Here is a 23,669-nt window from a genome sequence, read left to right as displayed (position 1 = left end):
CGCGCGCGCGTGCGTGTATAAAAACATATTTTTGATAAAGAACTGGCTTTAGCAATTATGGAGACTGACAAGTCCAAGTTCTGCAGTTGGTAAGCTGAGGTTCCAGGAGTGCTGAGGCTAGAGTTCTTATCTGAGTCCCAAGACCAGAGAATCAGAAGAGCCAGTGTTGTGGTTCCAGCCTGAAGATTACAAGCTTAAGATCAGAAAAACCCAATGTTTCAGTTTGAGTGTGAAAACAGGAAAAAAAAAATATCAATGCCCCAGTTCAAAGATAGTCAGACAAGAGGAATTCTCCTATTCAGAAAATAATTTCCTCTTATTCAGCAGTTTGTTCTATTCAGATCTTCTTCAACTGATTGGATAAGGCTCACTCACATTATGGACGACAATCTGCTTTATTCAGTAAATCAATTTACATGTTAGATTCATCCAAAAACATCCTCACAGAAACACTAAGAATAATGTTCTACTGAATGTTGGGAGACCCTGTAGTCCAGTCAAGTTGATACATAAAATCATCACAAGAGGTTGTGGTCCCTCTGCACTTCATAGCAGTTTTAGTTTTCTGGAGAACTTAGGTTTCAGTTCAGGTCCCCAGAATTTAATTTGGAGTGTTTTCTAAGGAAGCTCCTGGGGCCCAGAAGTTACTCAGAACTATAGCCCACTGGAGTCAGAAGAATTGAGGATGGAAGAGAAAATCCACCTAGTTTCTTATATTTGTTTTTCATAATTGCACATACTTCAGAGGGTTATTAGGGAGACTGAAAAGGGCCATCAGCACAAAAACATATAGCTCGTGCCTGGGTGGCAGAATGGTTGTGTCTTCGTGAGGGAGAACTGCAATTATAGAGTGGAGTTAATAGGAGACCTATTTGGTCCTAGTAGAAGAACCTCTTGACTCAAGAACACAGTTCCCAGCAGCTTTCTTAGGGGTGTCACTGGATGTGTGTGAGTGTAAGTGAAGCAACCGGCAGATGAGAATACTTGAAAGAGAACATAAAGACCATTGCAGGTGCGCTAATGCCCATTAAAAATGTGGAAGGAGCTCAAAGTACCTTGAGGTTCTAGAAATCACTGCACTCTCTCTTTGGGAACTTGGAGGAGGAGGAGGCACTGGACTAAAGGATGCTTAGGCACTTTTGTTGAGTCTGGCATTCCATGCTTCACAGTATGGATCTTTCACCAGAATGACTGCATTAGTCCTGAAATTGGTTTCTTTACCTTCAGTCTCTACCAATGAATCTATCCCCCAAGTCCATCCCTGAGTCCATAACTCAGCACATAGCTCTAACCACCTCCTACCTCTACTTAACATGCTCAATGGCTCCTTTATTGTCCTTAGGGGGGAAAAAAACAACTTCTTCAGCCTTTCTCAGACAGAGAAGGGCTGCTGTAGACTGGCATTCAAAGCCCTTCAGCATGTGATCTAAGGACTCCTTCTCTCACTCATCTCCAGACATCCAGCATTTTACCTACAATGAGTACTGGTTATTCCCCAAACGTGGCAGGTTCTTTCACATTTAATTATCTTGTCCTCCTGTTTTCTTTTTCCATAATACTTTCTGTTTCTCTGCTTTCTTATCTTTGGAAATCTATTTTGAATGTTACCACCTCCAGGAAGCCCTCACTGACATCCCAGATTGGTCTAGGAGCTGGCCCTCCTGCTCCCTTAACACTCTCTACCGACCTCTTCCCCACAACAGGGGAGCTGCCCTTTCCCAATATTTGATGAAACCTTGAAGACAAAGATAAGCACTCTGTAGTGAGCCCTCCATAGGACAAATCCTTAACACTTGTCTCCTGACCAAATGAAAATATATTTTCATAATGTAAGCCCCCTTCCTCACTCCAGGATTGACTGGAGTGACTTAGTAGTTTCAGTACAACCAAATATGTCCCCTGCTTATATGTTTTAAAATGTTTCTTTAATTATAAAATTTATACATATTTATTCAAGAGAAATATAGGAAGGGATGGGGGTATAGCAAAGTGGTAGAACTTGCCTAGCATACACAAAACCCTGGGGTTCAATCCCCAGCATCATAAAGAAGAAAGAAAGAGAAAGGGAGGGAGGGAGGGAGGGAGGGAGGGAGAACAAGGAAGGAAGAAAGAAAACAGACAGAAAAATACAGGAAAAATACTACCTTAAAGACTACCACCATTACCAAACCAATCAAACTAATATATTTCCTTGTGAGCTTCTTTGATGCATATTTTAAAGGTGTTGAATACCTATCTAATCATGTTTTTATTATTTTTCTCTTAATGGTACAATATAAGAATTTTCCATATTAATGTCATTTTTATAGCCATTATTTAATGACTGGATAATATTTCATTGAGCAAAAAAGTAAATGGTAACTTATTCACTCCTTCTTTGTTGAACATTTAAGTGAATATTACTTCATCATAATAAAAAGTTCTATGACAGGAATCTTTGTGCATAAAAACACTTCTCTGTATTTAGGATTTGTTTCTTGGGATCAGTGCCTGTGGTTGTTTTTATCTTGTGAAAATCAGGGCATTGATCTAGCATCTGCCTGTGTATTCTCCCCCAAATCTTCCAGACCAAAAAAGCAAAAATACATCAGCGCCCTGAGAGTCACTTAGCCCAGTGTTCCATGTATGGCTCCTAATTAAGACAATGTGCCCCTTTTCAAATGTGGCCATAAATATTTGGCTTCGGAGAAGTAGATGCCAAGGAGATAATATTGATTGCAAATTACAGCCTCTGTAATTAACCAATTTGCACAGCTGGAAGATGGAGCTGGTGAAATCGTTTACTTCTGAAAGAGGATGGTGGCCTTTCCAAATTTGTCACTCAAATATGAATTTGACATAATCCTGGAAATGTTCCTAGTCTGGCTACAGACCCTCAGGTGTTTAATAAGTCAACAAGGTTCTGAATAGACAGGGATATCTTAGTCTTTTGCCTGCTGACCATATAGCCTCTACTCACGGAATCTGCATCTCTCACATACCTTTGCAAATACATATAAGCACATATTAGGAGGGGGCATGGATTGAGGTTGGCCCTGCATCCTGTGCTCTTTCTTCCTTTTGTGGTCCAATCAGCATCAGGCTGGACTTACAGCCTTCTAGCTACTGTGGGATTTAGCTCTGGATAGGTAGGCATAGCCTAGCCATCACCCTATATGGCTAGGCTGGGATTCTTGCAACCAAAGCTATTGGGAGAACCCAAGATCACCAGCATGGGAAGGGAGCAACTTGATCTAGACACATGCATACATGGAATAGGGGTTCAAAGAGCCATGGGATTAATACTAATATACACTTTCACTTAGGCAGCATGTCTCAATTTACACATGGAATGATAGAAAATTATTTTCTTGAATCTTCTCCAGAATCATACCTATTTGAGACAAAAAGAAACCAAAGTTTAGAGTAGTTGAATTACTTTCCAAGTTCATTCTGATAGCCTAGATGGCAAAGTAAGGTAATAAACTGGGTCTTTTGACTCCATGGAGTGACTGGAGTATGTTAAGTTCTTTGCATCCACAATCTCATTTAATTATAGAGGCCAGTCAAGTCAAATTAGTTCCCTTTTAAGTGGACAGGGGATTCATTAACTTAACTGAATACTACCCTGGTCATTAAGGATCCCTAGGGGCAGGAATTAGTAGCATTCAACAATGTCTCCTTGGGAGAGGGCCACTAGTCTCTAGCTGTCATAAAAACTTAGACAAACACTCTCTAATCTCATTTCTTCCCCATTGCCACAACTTCTATTCAAGTATCATGCACCTCCTAGAATAGTCCAGGTTCTCATTTCCAGGATTTTTCACGTTAGTCCCTCAGCCTTGAATGACTTCCGTAACATTTGTTGGTCTGCTTAATGCCTATGTATCCTGACCCCCTGTGAGGTCATCCCCTGGTCCCTCCTTCCCCAAACATATGCACATCTGTGCTCTCACAGTGGTTTGCACAAACCTCCATAATAGCATGCATCATATTATACACACACACACCATCATCATCATCATCATCATCATCATCATCATCATCATCATCTGAAATCCTTTATTGGAAGAACATTGCTATTTACCAAACAGAAGACTTAGACCCCCTTGACTGGGGACCCCTCTGCCCAGTGGAGGGCAGGTCTGGTGACCTCTGCCACTCCCTAGACCCCTGGGCCTTTGGCATAATGTTTACAGTTTTGGGGATGCTGCAGGCAGGGAAGCCCTTGACTCAAAGCAGAGACTCGGATTAGCACTGGGGAACAGGGCAATGAAAGAGGAAGGTGAGGCAGACCCCTGGGATCCTGGGGACCAGCAAAAGTAGAGGAAGCCAGTGGCTGGAGACATAGTATCTATTTTTTTGTGTGTAAAGGGGAACATACAGGCCTGCAGGCAGGTGGTGGGGAAGGGGTAACATTGCCTGGGGTGGGTCACGCACTGACATCTTTCTTATCACCCGGCTTGGGAACTTCCAGCAATTGGTCCCCAGGCCTGGCTCTTCCCCATCCTTGGCCTCACTGGATTTGTAGTTAGGGACCCAGAGGCCAGAGTCCATGCAACACTGCATGTGGTACTTCTCATCAGTAGGGACCATCTTGCTGATGGAATCTTGGAGCATCTGCACATCCTTCATTTCAAATCTCTTTTGAAGTTCCTCAGGGAAGGACTCATAGACCTCTATGAGGTCCAGGCCACCAGGCTGTACTCTTCTGCCTCATCCTTCATGGTCTTCTCAATGAGCAGCTTGGTACCACCCCACAGGCGCTCCTTGAAACCCTTCAGCTCTTCATTAAAGCCCTCCATATACTAGCAGTCAGCCATCTTAATCTTAGTGAATGACTGTCTGAAGCAGGCATGGGGGTCCACCTTCAGACTCTTGGCTAGCTCCAGGATAAACTGCAGGACAATGTTCTGGTGAGCCACCTACTCCATCAGTGTACACTTTTCCTCCATCTCTAGGTCAGTGCACCAGATAACCAAGTAGTGGCTGTCTGCTCACAAACCAAGTGGACATTGTCTGATGGGTATTGCTAGCTGTCTTCCCAGCGGCAGAGCATGCCAAAGTACTTGATCTGTTTCTCGTACTTCGCCACAAAGGTTTTGTGTTTCTGCTTCCTCACTTCTTTCAAATCCTCCTCTGCCTTCTCAGGCTTGGTCTTGACCATGCTCTTGCTGAAGCCATCTTTGCTGAGCATGTCCACATTCCAGGGCATGCTCTTTTCCTTCTTGCACCTCTCCTACAGCCTATGCTCCCAGCTCTGCTCCTCCTTGAGTAGCTGCTGTGACTTAATCTGCAGTCACTCCAACTCCACCTGGTCACATTCAGCCACCTCCAGCTCCTTCAGGTTCCATTGGCACTTGGCCACCCTGTGCCTGCAATCGTGGCAACCCCTGTCCAGCTCCTCCTTCTCCTTCTGGAACTGCTCCATGTGTTCCACCTGGGCTTGGTGCCACCAGCAGAAGAGGCTGGCCAAGTCAATGTTGGGGTGCTTCTCATCCTCATTGTCAGACATTTCGATGTGGTCCCATACACTGTAGTCCACTATCTTGTCTAGCCGGCCCAGCCTGTTCTAGCTGTGGTAGCAGAGGCCACAGCAGTGCTGGAGATTTGGGCTACAGAGCCCCACCCCTTCTGCTTCCATCCCCTTATTGTATTATAGTATCTTTTTTCTTCACTATATTGTGTGCACTGTATGGGCAGAATTAATCTAAGATTAATTGGCACCCAAATATTTGTTCAGGCAAGAATGCTTGCATGAAGAAGCCTCTTTCAAGACTCTTGCAAACGTTTCCAGGTGCTGAGCTTGAAAGCTATTAATTGAAGAGACCAGGTCTCATAATCCACTAGGGAAATGGACTAATCCACTAGAGTTATGGACCAGCAAGGGGGGAGGGAGTTTTCTTCCTTTCTTTAGATGCATGATCACTTTCTTGCCTGAGTGACCATCTGGTTAAAAATTACTTCTGCCTCTAATTATACCTCATACAACAGACATTTAATCCTAATCTCATTCCCACAAATGCCCTTCATAGGCATCTCTGTGAGCTTCTTTTTAGGTTGACTTTACAGAGGAAATTCTGGCTGTTCAGCCACAAAGGATCGTCTTGGATCTGATCAAGACACTTCAGACCTTGCCTGTCCATCCAAAGAGTGTCAGTGCAACTATTTCAAAGTTGCCTCCTTCTCCCAATTTACACACAACCTTCTCATCACTCAACCACTACTAACCTAACAAAAGCATTTATCTGTAACCCAGGGGGCAAATTCCACAAATCAACAGAACTGGCCACATTTCTGTCTTCTCTCCCTCTCTTCCTCTCCCCATACACACACACACACACACACACACACACACACACACACACACACACACTGCAGCTCCTCAATGAGTGGATAAAATCTTTCCATGTTTTATTTAGTTTGAGCAGCTGATGCCAGAACAAAGGTAATGAAATATATTAATTACATTAAAGATGTTTTAGAAAACCAGGATTTGCTTTCAGAAAGAAAGCATATCTGACTCTGAGCCGAGTTGATAGCAACAGGCAGATGATTAACAGCAAATAACATTAGCGTTGTAATTAGAACTTCCTTGAACTCTTAACCCATCTGTGTCTCTGATTTCTATATCCATACAGTGAAGAACAAGATAATCTTTTTTTCTTTTTATTTCTTGATCTAGCTGAATGTTCAGAATATATTCTTTCTCAAATAAATATTACTAATCGCTGTCATTTCCTGGCCAATGACTGTGTGCCAGATGCTCTATAGGTTCTAAGGATATAAGAATTGATATATCATGGACTCAACCCTTGAGTAAGTAAATAAAATTTACTTCTCTCAAAGGTCCTATCTGGAAGGAATTATTGTCCCTTTTTTATAGATGAGGAAACTGAGAGTGAAGTGACTTGTTGAAATCCACTCAGCTGGTAATCTAAGCACAGATTCAAAATTAGTTCCATCTGACTCCTGTCAGTGTTCTCCATAGTGTGCCACAGTGCTCTACAAATGACCATTATTGTCATTATCTTGATAATTTACCCACGCTGGTTGACTCTCCATTATTCCAACTCACAGTTCTGTTCAATGGCAGAAGAAAGAAGGAAAGAGAAAAATGAGATTGAATAAGAGGTCAAGTACTCTTCCTGGCTGTTCCAAAAATTATCATTATCATTAAAATAGCACCTGGAGTCCCAACCAAAATAGCTGACAGGCAGAGCCAGTGATGGGGAAATCAAGCCGTTATTCAATGTACATGTTAGCAAGCAAATGGTGCCAGGAGGTCTGGACTCAAAAAATACCTAAATTTAACCTCATCCCAGCCAATTCTCCCTGGAAGCTCCCTGAGGCAAATATGTTCACAAAAGAGGAGAAAGTAAGTTATCATTATTAGCTAGGACTTTGGCTCCAAATCCCAGTGTGGAATGCCATAGACCTGAACTGAACTAAAACCAGATTTCTTTTATCCCAAGCTAGTGAAGCTCAAATGGTCTAGAAACAATACAGTTCCTAAGCCTTCTGTTTCCCCAGTTCCCTAGCCTGAGCCTTGACTTCAAGATCAAACTGCCCAAAATGTCCCCATCAGAGCCAGAGGAAAAATATCAAGAGTCCACACAAGGAAGGTTAGTAACTCTAGTGCTGGGATCTACCTCACTTGCTTCTGCTCCATGACCAGTTTGTGATCCCTTCCCACAGAGGCTTCAAAAGCAGTAAACACACAAAGCCTGACCCATGAGAAGCAAAGCAAAACCTTATTCATAGGTGGAACTTTGAGCCCAAACCCTAGTGCAGAGAGCTCTGGAGCCAGGTTGTGGATCTGGTGAAGATAACATATGGAGCTACTATCATTGAGCTTAGGCTTCCTTCAGATGAGGCCAGCCTCCTCCTTGGCACCTATAATCTTTTCCCTCTTCTCTTAAACCTCAGTCAAGAGTCCAGAACTCCAATCTTACTGGAGTGAGATGGTATCTTAGGGTGGTTTTGATTTGCATTTCTCTGACAGCTAGAGATGTTGAGCATTTTTTCATGTACTTGTTGATTGACTGTATGTCCTCCTCTGAGAAGTGTCTGTTCAGGTCCTTGGCCCATTTGTTGATTGGGTTGTTTGTTTTCTTATTGTCTAATTTTTTGAGTTCTTTGTATACTCTGGATATTAGGGCTCTATCTGAAGTGTGAGGAGTAAAGATTTGTTCCCAGGGTGTAGGCTCCCTATTTACCTCTCTTATTGTTTCTTTTGCTGAGAAAAAACTTTTTAGTTTGAGTAAGTCCCATTTGTTGATTCTAGTTATTAACTTTTGTGCTATGGGTGTCCTATTGAGGAATTTGGAGCCCGACCCCACCGACTGTAGATCGTAGCCAACTTTTTCTTCTATCAGACGGCGCGTCTCTGATTTGATATCAAGCTCCTTGATCCATTTTGAATTCACTTTTGTGCATGGCGAGAGAAAGGGATTCAGTTTCATTTTGTTGCATATGGATTTCCAGTTTTCCCAGCACCATTTGTTGAAGATGCTATCCTTCCTCCATTGCATGCTTTTAGCCCCTTTATCAAATATAAGATAGTTGTAGTTTTGTGGATTGGTTTCTGTGTCCTCTATTCTGTACCATTGGCAGCCATTAGGAAGTCAAACAACAACAAGTGCTGGCGAGGATGTGGGGAAAAGGGTACACTTGTACATTGCTGGTGGGACTGCAGATTGGTGCAGCCAATTTGGAAAGCAGTATGGAGATTTCTTGGAAAGCTGGGATTGGAGCCACCATTTGACCCAGCTATTCCCCTTCTTGGTCTATTCCCTAAAGACCTAAAAAGAGCATGCTACAGGGACACTGCTACATTGATGTTCATAGCAGCACAGTTCACAATAGCAAGACTGTGGAACCAATCTAGATGCCCTTCAATAGACGAATGGATTAAAAAAATGTGGCATTTATACACAATGGAGTATTACTCTGCATTAAAAAATGACAAAATCATAGAATTTACAGGGAAATGGATGGCATTAGAGCAGATTATGCTAAGTGAAGCTAGCCAATCCCTAAAAAACAAATGCCAAATGTCTTCTTTGATATAAGGAGAGTAACTAAGAACAGTGTAGGGACGAAGAACAGGAGAAGAAGATTAACATTTAACAGGGATGAGAGGTGGGAGGGAAAGGGAGAGAGAAGGGAAATTGCATGGTAATGGAAGGAGACCCTCAGGGTTATACAGTGGAGGAGGTAGAGAGAGAGGAGGGGAGGGGAGGGGAGAGGTGGGGAGGGGGGAGGGGGGAGGATGGGAAAGGCAGCGAAGCACAACAGACACTAGTATGGCAATTTGTAAATCAATGGATGTGTAACTGATGTGATTCTGCAATCTGTGTATGGGGTGAAGGTGGGAGTTCATAACCCACTTGAATCAAAGTGTGGAATATGATATGTCAAGAAATTTGTAATGTTTTGAACAACCCACAATAAAAAATTAAAAAAAAAAAAGAGTCCAGAACTCCCTGATGCATACACTTGTTAGTCTGTACCTCTAGAACAACCAGCTTGATTTTCTCTTTCCTGAGTTCTGCTCATACTTTGTTTTCAAGCCAGTTCATCTCCCAAGCTTGCCTGTGTCTTTCTAAAACAATCTGACACTATCTCTTCTTTACATATCTATTTCTTTTTCTCCTTCAGCAGACATTATCTTCTTTTAGAAACCTTCCCTGATCCATTCTTTCTTCTTCATACCTCACTCTGCCTCCAGTCTAGGTTAGGAGATTCTTCTATACTTCCTTAGCACCCTTGGTATCAATCTCTTACAGCATTTGTATTTGCTTGAATGAATGTTTCTGCCCAAGAATCTTTAAAGGCCAGAAATGTGTCTAATTCATCTCTATTTCCCCAGTGTTTATCCAAGGATCTGGCAGAACAGGAAGATTTGATGAATTAAGAAATTATTGAATTTGTTCACTCCAGTACAGTATAACCCAGGAAGGAGAAAAAAAATAAGAACATCTGATCCAGAGTTTCTATTATAAATTAAGATCAAGGTCCTAATGTGCTGCCTATTTCGGATCTTCCTGACCCATAACCACTGAAATTTCTATTCATTCAAAAACCATACTTACCCTCTTTCTCCTAGTCTAGCACATATTTCTACTGTTTTAAGACCTGTTTTCTGACTCCAGTTTTGTAGCTGTCACCGGACAAATTCTGCTCTGACTCATCCCCTGGAAACATCTGTCCTTTTTGATGCCCCCAAAGGCAATTCACCACCCATCACAGGGTCCACACAAAAAGGTTTACACTTATTATCTGTGTTGACCTAAATGGTTGTCTCCTTTCATTTTCTTTGACCATGCTGCCCTGGCTTCCAAATAGACCTTTCTGAGTTTGCCTTTCTGCCTGGGCTTCCAAGTTATCTCCAACAGTTACCCAATCCCTGTGTAAGATGTTGCCAAAGGACTCCTTATATTTCATCTCCTCTCTTAATGCCTGTGAGCCATGATCAGATGGACCTTCTCTGCACATTGCTGTATTAACCTCTCTAGAAGGAATCTATAAATTCAGATCCCACCTGTACTCCAAATGTCCCATGGGACACAATATAATGTTCCCTTAACACAAGATAAGTCCCTCAAAGGAACTCTCAAGGAGAAGGCTGAACCTAAACTAGAAACCAAAGTTGTCAGGAGAGGGAAGAATTATGAAGAGTATCTTAACTAGGAACCAAAGATATCAGAACAGAAATCAGAGAAGAATGGAATTTAAGGGAGGTTAAGAAAAAAAAAAAAAACTAGATCAAATTTTCAAGAGCAGGAAGAACTGGTACAAGTTGTCCAAGTTGAGTTTGAAATAAATCTAGAAAGGTAGAGAAAGGATCAGATCATGTACAAGGATAGACCAGAATATTTGAATTTGGTAGAATCAAAAATTAGGAAGCTACAAAGCTGTGCAAGAACACAGAGAGGGCGCCAAACTGGGATTCAGGAGACCTGAATCTGAGGTCATGGTTTTATCACAAGACGGCGGTGCAACTTGGGGCAACTCTCTTTCCAAATCTGCCCCCACAAAAGTTGTATACAAGGGGTTAGGGGTGCAACCCATGGCAAAATACTTGTCTAGGATGTGTGAGGAACTGGAGAAAAAAAAAAGTTGTATGCCAATGTCTAGTGGTCATAAAAGTGTCTCCCAGACCTTGGACCCCATGGCACATGTGAATTGGCCTGAAGAATTTGAGTTTTTCCTCGTCTAGCATCCACCTCACTTTCTCCACCCCAAACTGCTGAGGATCAGAGCTCTGAAGGGTCACCTATTGTATCCCATCTGTTGGCGACACAGCCAGAAAGAAAGCTCCTGCCACATGTGCTCTGGTTTATTCCTGATACTTTCCAGAGAACTGGGACTGGGGAATGGGGAGGGAGGAGAGGCCTCCATGCAGGATCAGTTACAAGCATTGTTGTCCTGTTCCATATGAGGGGACTGGACCCAAGCTCAGCAAACAAACAGCATGTGGAGAAACCTGGGCTTTATACCAACTAGCATCCTCCAAAGGTCAAATTAGAGAATTGGAATTTAAAAGAGAAACAAATAAAATGAACTGAGTGAGTAGCACTGGACTGATTGCCTCAAATGGATAGGGAGGCCACGTCTCTGCCCTTTGTATTAGTCAGTATTGGCTGGACCAGGCTTTTGGAACAGATAATTCCAAAATTTCAGTAGCTAATCACAAGTAAATAAAGTTCATTTATTGGTTGCATACTAATAAATTTTCCAAAGCTGAAATTTTGGAAAATAAAAATAGTTTCCAAGCTATGTGGTAGCTGCTTTAATCCAAGCTACTCCAGTGGTTGAGGCAGGAGGAAAGGAAGTTTGAGACCAGTCTGGGAAACTTAGTGACACCCTGTCTCAAAATTTAAAAAAATAAATAAATAAGTAAAGTTCTGAAGCTGTAGCTCAGGGGTATAGAACTTGCCTAGCAAGCATGAGGCCCTGAGTTCAATACCCAGTATGGAAAAAAAAAACTTATATTACTGATATTAACTCAGTAGCTATATGTACCCAGGATTATTCTATACACTATGCACAAATTATCCCCTTTTGAACACATGAACACATCAAGGCTAGAGAGGTGAAGTGATTTGACTGAAGTTACACAACCAACAAATAGTAGAACTGGGATTATACCCCAAGATCATCTAGCATCAAGACCTGTGCTTTTTCCTTACTCCACACTGTCTCTGAAAGGGGAACCTGAAAAGTGTTCCTTCTCCTGAGCACTATCAATCAGATACCTCTTCTAGGGAAGAGGAAGGAAAAGAAATCATCTAACAGATGGTCTAGGCAAGACATTTTACAGAAATTATTTGTGTTGTTCTTTCAATTTGTCTATTGTTGGTAGTGAAGACTACTCACTGCATGGCCATCTATTGTATACTTGTCTCACCAGACCACAAACACCTCAAGGACAGCAACCATGAGTCCCCAGTGACCAGCATCAAGCATGACAGAATTCTAAAAAAAAAAAAAAAAAATGTTTGTTGAGTTCATGCATGCATTCATTCTTTCTTTAACAGAATTTGGAGGAATCTTCAGATGTATGGTTAAAATCAGACCATAAAAGTCTATGTTCTATAGATTCTTATGGTTTATATATTTAACGTATTAACAGGCATAAATTAGCTTTTTTACCACCCACCATCGATTAAGAAGTGAACTCCCCTGTTCCCCACCCAGAATAAAGTCCAAGAAGCAGGGAGGAAATGAATTTGAGAAATATTTGAAAAGATGAAAAAAGAAGTATTCCTGACCAACAGGATGTCAGAGGTAAGGGAAGAAACATGTAAAAAGTGTAAGAATACCTATCTTCAGATATTACGTAGGCCCTGGGAAGTGATATGGAGTATAAGCAGAGCTATAACGAGGCTTCCCCAGGCTACCCCAGTATGTGGGCAAAAATGGGTCTCATGTACAATAATCAATTGTGATTTGCTGCCTTGTGCTCCTACCTGCTAATGCAGGACTCTGGCTTCCTTCAAAGTCTTGCTGTTTTAGTCAGCTTTCTTGCTGCTGTGACTAAGAGACCAAACCAGAACAACTGTAGAGGAGGAAAAGTTTATTGGGGGCTCACGGTTTCAGAGGTCTCAGTCCATAGGCAGCTGGCTCCACTCCTCCATTGACTGAAGTTACATAACCAACAAATAGCAGAACTGGGATTATACCCCAAAGTCATCTAGCATCAAGGCCTATTCTATTTCCTTACTCCACACTGTCTCTGAAAGGGGAACTTGAGGTGAAGCTGAACATCATGGCAGTAGAGTGGTGGAGGAAAGCCGCTCACATGATAATCAGAAAGCAGAGAAAGAGAGAGACTCTACTTTCCATATACCAAATATATACCCCAAAGGCACAGCCCCAGGGACCCAGCTCCTCCAGCCACATCCTACCTGCCTTCAGTTGCCACTCAATTAATCTCTATCAGGGGATTAACTCACTGATTGAGTTAAGGCTGTCATAACACAATAATTTCTCCTCTAAATCTTCATGAATTGTCTCACACATGAGCTTTTGGGAGACACTTCACCTCCGAACCATAACACTTGCTCAGTTATTTCTTGAAGTCTCCAAGTGGCATGACAGGTGCTCTCACAGAGGATGAGATAAATTTCCACAGAGTATGTACCACATTGCTTCTTTCTTGCTCAGCCCCTCCTATGAGGGTTCTTACTTCTGACATTTGAGACTGCCACACTGTACTCAGGGCTCCCTAGGTCCACTGGGAGAAATCCTATGATCTAGCCAAGTGCTCTGCCTGTTTATTATGCCCAGCTGCCAGAATAAGAAATAACACAGCAGCCAAACCTGTACCCCTTTCAATCTAGAAATGGGAAAAGTGTTCATCTCCCTCACTCTGTATTCACAGCATTGTGATCCTTTGAAAAGTGACTTCTATCTGCAGCCTCTCTTTCCCTGGTGCTCAAAAATGAGTCCGTAGGACTGGTCTAGGAAACTACCTCAAGATTAGACATCCCACTACCATTCTCCTCCTTCCCTAAAGTACGGCTAGGGCATAATCCTTTTGTGCTAATTTTGTCCTCCAAGGATCTTCATGTGAACAAAGTCTTGTAAGGAGTCCTCCCCAATAATCCTTCATCGTCTAAGCTAAAGCTGGGACCCAACCTCAAAAGAATAAATATAATACCTCCATTTCTGTTTCTGGAATCATGTCTTCCAAAACACACATCTGATATTCTTCTCTAGATGCATTTATTGAGCACCAGCCATGCTCTAAACATTATTGAAAGGGCTTTTTGTGCAGCCCAAATTTAGTCCTCACCTCACCCCTATGGTCTAGGTATTATTAATACCTTCTACAGATCTGGGGAGGGAAAGTGCTTGACCATGGCTGACCAGCTCTGGCACATTCATTCATTCATCCAGGGCTTGGCCTTTATCTTGATGTGCTGACAGCAGCCTCTTCCTGAATCCCATGCTCTTTTGTTTATTACCTCCCCTGATTACCAGTTTCACCTCACACTCTCAATTTTCCTTTCATGCTTCATCCACTAGTTATGACACCCAACACATCTTCCCAGTTGTGATCTCAGCCTTTCTGAACAAAATTTGGTTTTCTCTTTTCTACTCTTCCATTGGCAAAAACACAGGCTTATGCCTACTTCCCCTTGGGACTCTCCTCTGTCCATGCCTCATGAGTGAAATTTACACCTGACTTTCTATGGCCATGAAAGTGAGATCTGACAGTCCCTTTATAAACCACTTGGCCTTGGGAAATATCTTAACATCTCAGTTCAGGACTTTGATTTAGTTGACTGCAAACCAAGAGTGGTAATACCTGTCTTGGAGGTTTACTGTGGGAAATAAATAAGACAAAGTATTTAAATAAACAAGACAAAGTTTATAATGGTGCTTGATACATAGAAAATGTATAGTAAACAGTACTCAAAAAGAACTGATATTTACCAAACACTCATCACCTGCTCTACTAAATGCTTTATAGGGCTCATCTCATTTAATTTTCCTCTCAATCATGTGCTACAGGCACCGTTAATATTCCATTTTACAGATGGAAGAACTGATACCAAAATAGGTTAAAGGATTTACCTACCCACAGTCTCAAATTTCAAAAATGGCAGATTTAGGATTTGAAGCAGATATTTCTATTTAGTGACTCACTGTCTTATATTGCTTGGCACAAAGCAGACCCTCTACAAATAGGGTTGTGAGCTGTTGCTAAATGAATATGGTAAATGAATGCATTTTGCTTTGCTTCCTTTGGGTCATTCATTACCTCAGACACCAAGTATCTATCCCAAGTCTTGCCCAGTGACCTTCTCAGCCTGTAAAGGAGACAAAGAAGATGTGGCAGTTTCCTATACCCCCAGCAGCCCTGCCCAGCCCACTCTTTGGCTGAGTTCCTTGGCCAAGAACAGTATGTGGAGAGATACTTTCACAACTCAGAGGTTGCCAATGGAGTACTCCTGCAGAGCCAGGGCCTTTTGCCAAGCAACATCCCCTGCCCTTCTGATATGCAGATGTGTGCAAGAATCCTGCACATCTGCACAGGGAACATCCAAAAGCTGTGACTTGGCTGGAAAGAAGGAAAATGTGACTGTCAGCTCCATAGGAATGGCTGTTCCTTAGGGGCCAGGCAGGAGATTATAGCAGAGCATGGCCTGGAGCGGTCAGCCCCAAAGCCTTCCTCCTCAGAATCAGCTCCTTTGCCTCTGGCATTTTAAAAGTTTCTTTTTCTCATACTGAATGGCAAAAGAAGTCAGAGAAAAAGGAATTCATCAGGGCATCTTGAGTTCACTGCTGCTTTTGGTGACCGAGCCCTGTGCTGGGACAAAGAAAGAGCACAGTTAAGATTAAAGGACATGGGGGTTCAACTCAGGGAAAAGGCTAACTTGGTGGAAGGGATAAGGTTATTGCCTTCAATCACTGTAGGAATATCTTAGGGAAGAAAAAAACAGGACAAGAACAAGGATCAATGCAGAAACATTAGAAGTAGGGATGTTGCTAAATATGAGTGGCTATTGCCCCAAGTCAAAATTGCCCACCAGTGGGATCAGCTGCTCTGAGAAGTAGTGAGTTTTCTGTCTATGTTGGAGGGCAAGGGTACCAAACCACAGCTTTTTGGAAGAAGAGAATGCTGTAACAGGGCCTCACACACCAGATGAGAGGTCGCACATCTTCTTACCCTGCTCTGCTATCTTCATGTGGGAATTGATTTAAAACAGGGGGCATATACAGGCTACTAAGAGTCCAGGAATTTGCATTTCCAAGGTTATGAAGAAAGGCATGTAGTTGTGTGTATAGGCGTCCAAGATGTGAAAGATGTGATTATTTGCAGAACCTAATCTCATACCTCCCCATCCTTGCTGAACTGAATATTGCAAAAATATTCTCATTCGTATTTGGAATGGTATGTTTCTAAGCAATCATAGTTCTGAATACTCATTCCAACCAGGAGACGACCTGAATATTGAATAGAATAAAAATGTATATATTAGATTACTTATTCAAATGCCTATCTGGCAGTTTGGATAAAATTAAGCAATAGTCCAATCTGGCTGTTGTTTTATGCATGGGATGTCAAAGCTAAACAGCCCTTGGAGAATATTCTCTCATTCTTTCTCTGCACAGAGTCTTACCATTCTGTTCTATTCACAGATGGGGAAACAGGCTGAGAGAGGGGGCTATACAGTGTGGGGATGGAAGAGTAGGTCCCAGTAGCTACCATTTGTGGCTAGGCAAGCTAATATTATCCTGGTTGGACAAAAGAAGCAACTGAGGCTTAGTATGATTAAGGAGCTTTTGCAGAGTCACAGTTAGTAAATGGCAGTTTCTGCATTGCAAGCCACTGTCTTTTGCACTGCCTCACTGGGTCAGAGAGTGCGTTTCTCCTTCCATGCCACCTGAAGACTATCCGCAAGGATGTTCAGCTATGAAATGTTTGGAATTGATGATAAACCCTGGTCTACAGTTGAGGATATCCCCATGAATATATGGAACTGCTTTTTCGATTCCCCAAACTAGGGATTCTACCACACAGTACTCTACCCTACATGTTCTAATTGCTCCATGATAGCAAGCAACAACATCTTGTTCTGCATTTACAATAACAAAAGACAATAATTCAAATTTGTCTTTTGAAATAAACCCAAGAAATCATTTCAATAGAAATGTTTCCAGCTGGGTCTGGTGTCGTACACCTATAATCCTAGTGGCTTGGGAGGCTGAGGCAGGAGGATCACAAGTTTAAAGCCAGCCTCAGCAAAAGCGAGGCACTAAACAACTCAGTGAGACCCTGTCTCTAAATAAAATACAAAATAGGGTTGGGGTTGTGGCTCAGTGGTTGAGTGCCCCTGAATTCAATCCCCAGTACTCCCTACCTCCCCACAAAAAAAAAAAGAAAGAAAGAAAAGAAAACACCTGCTCAGAACTTTCCTTGGGTATCATTTCTAAGAAAACTTCCCTGAACACCCCCTATCCCAGGCCCCAGAGCACTTATCATATAGTATTTTCATTGCATATGGAATATTCTTCCCATTAAGTCATGAGTATTTTTAGTCTAAAACACCTCAGCATGGGGTCTGGTACCTAGCAGGTGTCTGGGAGGGTTTGCTGAGCAAATGGATGGATACTTTACTAGCATCACTCTAAGGTGATCTTAAAATAAGACTGAGTAGAAACTTAAGAGGGAGAGTGTTTTCTTCCCTCCCCACCCAGAGTTTGTTAATCTCTGACAATCAAAGAGGATCTGGCAAGCCCTGAAACTTAGCATGATGCTTCCATCCCCACTAAACAGTAACTGAAATCTAGAACAAAACCTCTGAGCTTCCTGTGGTTTTTGCCAGTGCTGGGAAAGAAGAAAACATGTGTTTCCACTCATACTCAAATCTTACTTCATATCACCAGACAATTCTAAAGTCACTTCAGCATTCTCCCCCCAGTATCATCCTTACTTTCCTCCCTCTCCAGTCCCCCGGGGTCCTAACCCTTCTGGGAGGCCTTACCCAGCCAGGTAGCCCACCTTGATGTCTTCCTCCCAGCTCCTCTTTCTTACTTAAGGCACTTCCTGTCCTGCTTATCAGATGCTGCTTGTTACTGCCAGTTATGAATGGTCAGGGTGGGTGAGGAGATGTAAATGAACAGAACATAGGCTCTGAATTCAGAGAGATTTAGGAATAAATCCCAGGTTGACCAGTGGAAGAAATATAAGCCCTTGGAACATTTACTTAACCTGAGGCATTAAAATGGGGAGTGGGTATAAACTTTCTTCTCAGGATTGTTGGGGTATGTCTGGGGACCCTGATGATTGATGGCCTTTTCTGCAGAGCTAGGAACCTCTTGCTTTACCTCCAAATAACTCCATGATGAAACATCATGGCAGGGTTTCTCAAATGGAAGTCATTTGATAAAAATGTCTTTTACAAAGAAAACTTTGACTATGGCACAGAGAGTCAATTGAAGAAGAGAAAGTAGAGGAGAGAAATCAGGTAAGAGACCTTAGAGGGATGGTGGTCATAGTTTGGCAGGGTAGAGGGGCCATTTGTTGGAATTGGAGAGGATAACAGCCCAAACAAAGAAGGTAATGAGGAATAATAACAGCTAATGTTCATGAGTTCCTACTCTGAGCCAGAAATTATGCTAACAGTTTATAGGGATTATTTCACTGAATCTTGTTAACAGCCTGAGATTTTAAATCTCCATTTTACAGATGAGAAAACTGAGACATTGAGAGATTATATAAATTACCCAAAATGACATATTAAGTAAGAAAATAGGATCCTAGACTGAACACTCTCTCTCCAGTGCCTAGATACTTAACCCCCAGACTATCTCGCAACTGAAACAAAGATTGGAGAAGAGCCATTTAGATGGTGAAATTGACAGGACTTATTAAAAGATTAGCTGTAGTGAGTGAGGAAGGAAGCGGGTAGAACATAGGATGAGTCTCAGGTTTCCTTCCCAAGATTTACAGCTCCCGATAGGCAGAGCCAAATTTTAACTCAATTTTGTCTAATGCCAAGGGACTTTTCATAGCCTCAAAAATTTCACCTCAGAGCTTGGTGTTCTAGGAACAATGGATAACATCAGAATTTCATAATTCTTTTGTTTCAACCATTATACCAGGACTAGCTTTCCTTAAGATATTGACAGTATAGGCTTCTTCACAAAGAAACTTAGTATCAATTATAAAGAAAAATAGACAAGAAAATGCATTTGATAGCTTTGCTTCTTTTGTGCCAAACAAATGCAAAAGAGGATTCCTACCCCAGCAGCAAAGAAGGACAGAACATCATTGCAGCCAAAGGTAGACTGGGGTGAGCTTGAGCCCTTTCCTGTGCCTTTCTCCAGCTCTTCTCCCTGCCAGGCTGGGCTGGATACCAGAGATGGTGCTAGGTAACAGCTTTTAACCAAGGTGTGAAGTGGACAAATAAGTGGGCCTTCAAGGGCTGTTTGAAAAAAGAGGGAGTATGCTTTTCACTTAAGAGAGGATGCTGTGTCTGAGTTTTAGCATTGAGCAGAAGCCAAGTCACGTGATTTCAGGCAGAATACTAGTCTGAGCTGCTTACCTTCACTGGAATGCTGTATGATCAAGCCCTGTTGAATTTCCTCTTTTCTCTCAGACATTGAAAGACCTGAAATGCTGGGTTGATACTGAGGGTCTGAAGCATGGCAGTCCTCTGGAGTAGAACATGTTAGGTTAGACAGGCAGAGTGCAGAGCCTGATGCTGGGATGGGAGTCAGTGGTCTAGGGCATAAGTGAAACAGTAAAACAGATGAGAGAGTCTTACCCAGATCCTTCCTGAATGGTCCAGGTGGAGAGGCAAATCCAAGTATGAGATGAGAGTAGGGAAAGCAAGATCTGAGTCTGTGGGCCATGCATTGGTATGGAGGATGGGGCCAAGGGCAAGGCCTAGGGACAGCCTCTGTGTATTACTAAAAGCATAGTCTCTGGAGCCTCTGTGGGACGCTGTGGTAAGAAAGGGCTTTGTTAAGCAAAGAGGGAAAAAATGATTAAGATGTAGTTCCTGTCATCCAGAAGCTCTGACTGATGGAGGTGCAGATACTAATAAGACATTCCAATTGAAGGTTCTAAAGCACATGCTATGGATAGGCATAGGAATAGGGCAGCGTTGGGGGAGGTCGCCCAACCCAAGGTCTCTGGAAAGACTCCTGGGAAGAGATAATGGCTAAGGTGAATTTGAAGGTAAAGAATTAGCCAGAATAAGGTTCATGAGAATTCCATTCTTGGAACCAGCACAGCTTCAAAATAAGCATAAAACAGCATGTTGTGCTTAGTAAAGTAGAATATAAGGAGAAGCCAGAGAAAAAGCTAGGGAGGAGGGCTCTGCTGGATCTGGAGGTTAAGGAGCCTGGACTCCATCCTGAAGCTGATAGGAAGCCACCAAAGAGTTTTAAGCAAAAGATTCACATGGCCAGTTTTGTGCTTTTAAATAGGTCACTGGCTGGTAGGGGAGAGTATATTAAAGAGCGCCAGCTGGAGGCTGAGGGAAATCTTTAATTTAATGTTTCTAAGTCAAAGGTCAGTTATGCTTAGGTAAAGTTAATTAGAGAAGATTCATAAATGTGAATGATGACTGATAGATCCAAAGCTAAAATGAAATGTTAACATTTGTGCTCCTATATTCAGTGAGCCAACTTCCGATTCTCTATACTATAAAAGGTGATGTGAGTGGGCATGATGCCTTTAAGGGCCCTTCCAGCTTTAGCTCTCTTAAGACTCAATAATTCTATTTTTCTACTTAGGGCATGAAATGGATGTTTATGTCATTGCACCCCTAGGAGAACATATGCTTTGGGTTCTGCTTTCCTTGTGTCAGAGTGGGCTACACAGAAGTTTTCCATTACCTTACCTGTTCTCTTTGTGGAAAACACTCTATTTATCTGATGATTGTATTGGATCAGGATCTGTACTGGAATCAGGGCCACTGCATGGCCAGGATCAGGGTTTATTGCATGGCTAATGTCAGGACCTAATTGATGACCAAGATTGTTGCTCAATCTATGGTTATAGAGATGAGAAATTTATCAGTTAAGGTCTCTGAAATCATGTCTTTAGACATATTACTGTAGTGTCTGCTCAAATTAGCTGACAGAAAAATTGTACTGAGGAGTCCGGGCACACGGACATGGGAACTCAAGGATTCTACTAGTACTAGCTATGCCAGTACTCTGTGTATCCGAAAGCTAGAAACAAAATGGATACTCCAAATCTCCCAAATCTTCAAACCTTACCTCCAACACAGCTCTAACTCAAATTGCTGTTTTAGTGTCGTCTGCTTCACGACTGAAGGTCCTTAGGGGAGGGAGCCCCACTGTACTTATCAGTCTTTATAAGCTGTTATTCCCACCCATTTTAATTGAGGAATTCTTTAGTTACAAATACTGTGCCAGGTATTGGAGTATAGAAGTGAACAAGCCACACCCAGCCTCTGCCTTCATGCACCTTAATATCTATCCAGTGATAAGAAAATAGATACTATTATAGGAGATGAGGATCAAAGAGTACTAATAGAACAAGAGAGTAAGAGTCCTAAACAAGTGTGGGATTAGATGTTTGAGATCTGAAAGATAAAATGTCCTTGAACAAAATGGTATAAGTGTTATAAGTAGGGGGAACAGCTTTTGTGTGAAAACCTATCAGTAAAAGAAATTGGCCTATTGATGGAATCACAAGGCCAGTTTGATCCTTGTGATAGAATTGTTTTGTATCTTCACCGCAGTGATGGTCACACGAATCACACATGTGCTACAGTCACATAGAACCAAATATACACACATGTAAACAAATGAATACATGGAAGATAGGTGAAATATGAATAAGGCCAATGGATTTTAATAATGGAAATTTTCTATAGTATGCAAAATACTACCATTAGAAGAAACTGGGTAAATATTACATATCTCTGGATTATTTTTACAAGTATGTGTGAATCCACAATTACCTCAAAATAAAAGTTTAAAAAGAAAGAAGAGAGGATCAGTGAGTAAAAGGAAAATGAGAAGAACAAGGTGGTGGCCAGTCTGACTGATGCAAAGAGAATAAAGGAATACACAGCATGAGGGGGTTTTGGAAAGTCTTATTCAAAGTGAAACATCATCGGATGTGTATATGAGGAACATCACTCTGGTTTGGAGAATGCACTGTGAGGGGCAAGATTAAGAGCAGGGAAATAACAATTGATTAGGAAATAGATTTGAGAAATATTTATGAGCAGAATCAATGAAGTTGATGAATAAGAGCAGAGGACAGGGGGAGTCAAAAATGACTCACAGGTTTCTAATCTGATCTGATCATTGTGTGGACAATGGTATTTTTATTAAAATAGGGGACACTTAAAGACAAGAAAGGTTTGAAGAGATACATTTGGAATGTCTGAGATTTCCTCAAGACTTCAAAATCTAGGTATCTAGTGAGCAGCTGTGTGCATTTAGAGCTAAGGAGAGAAGCTTACACCAGGTGTGTGAGTGCACAGAACAAAAAGGCCAGAGACCTAGGAAAAAATTCTGAGGACTTCTGACATCTAAAATGGGGGTTAAGGGGCCTACCAGAAAGACTGAAGACTGTCAAAGAGACAGGAAGAAATTCAAGTTTACTGAAGCCAAGAGGTAAAATGGCTACTGGAAAAAGACAAAGTTGATCCTCTCTTCCTTCTTTTAAAGTTGGTGGTATGAATGATCCTGAGAAACCAAGCAAAAAAAAAGCATCCTTGAGTCAGTAGGTGGGTCATTGATAACTATGGAGAGCAGGTTCAGTAGCGACAAAGGCCAGAATGCAGTGGGGTTGAACAGTGAATAGGAGGTGAGCAGATGCTGATGAGTGTGGACAACACTTTCTTTCAAAACCTTCTGCTTGTAAAGAGGAGGAGAAAAGGATGTAAAGGAGAGGCAGGGATGGGGAGAGGTTAGTAGCTGTTGTTGCTTTTTTGAGGCCAGGAAAGTCTTGAATATGTGTGAGTGCAGACAGGAAGGAGCACTCTAGGAGGGAGAGGCTGAAGATCCACAAGAGAGTACAGGTCTTGTCACAGGGCAGATGCACCATGAACAACCAGTGTTTTCTGAAGCAAATGAGAAGAGAGCGTTCCTGTGGGTACAGTTTCTGGGTTCTGTCACACCCCACTAGCTATTCTAAAAATGTTGCTGTGCTTCCTCTTCTTGCAACAGCTGGACCATTAAGATCTACACAGAAACCACCTTTTCAAATTCTCTAGAGAGGATTCAATTGCAGATCCTAGCAAAGGTGCTTCCTCTCTGAAGAGCATGTGTGGATGGAATGGCCACTTTTGTGCAGCATCTAACCCTGGCTCCCAAGCGCAAGGGTGCAACCCCACAGCAATAGCAAACAGAAGAGATTTCACCATGGCTTCTTACCCGCCAACTCTGTTTGAGCAGTCCACTCTCAGAGAACCAGCATGGCTAGGCAGAGGGCACACTCACTGACGACCTTATGCCCACTTCAAAAATGCAGTAAGGCTGATTAGATAAACTAAACGGTTTGAAAGAATGTGCTTAGAGATATAATGCCATTATATTTCACTTAGACACCTCCTTCAATGTCAGCCACTTCTCCTCAACAGCTCCAGCTATCCGGGGTGAGGTATTTAACTTTCTTGTTTAACAACAGGTAGCAGATCATGGGATTGTTGTGAAAAATAAAGTGAGAGAACATA

The 23,669-nt window shown here is 42.1% G+C and overlaps 1 protein-coding gene and 1 pseudogene across 1 annotated transcript in view; one reads left to right on the top strand and one right to left on the bottom strand.

The window, feature by feature from the left end:
- Nucleotides 1–23,669, top strand: part of Agbl4 (AGBL carboxypeptidase 4) — a 1,244,450-nt gene that overhangs the window by 961,676 nt on the left and 259,105 nt on the right. The gene's annotated exons all lie outside the window — the stretch shown is intronic.
- On the bottom strand, nt 4,359–7,651 carry LOC114100257 (hsp90 co-chaperone Cdc37 pseudogene; annotated as a pseudogene).

The sequence above is a fragment of the Marmota flaviventris genome, chromosome 10, assembly GCF_047511675.1.
Source record: "Marmota flaviventris isolate mMarFla1 chromosome 10, mMarFla1.hap1, whole genome shotgun sequence".
In the NCBI taxonomy this organism is placed as follows: domain Eukaryota; kingdom Metazoa; phylum Chordata; class Mammalia; order Rodentia; family Sciuridae; genus Marmota; species Marmota flaviventris.
Note: the sequence above shows the minus strand (reverse complement) of the source record. Positions and strands in the feature narration are given on the sequence as shown.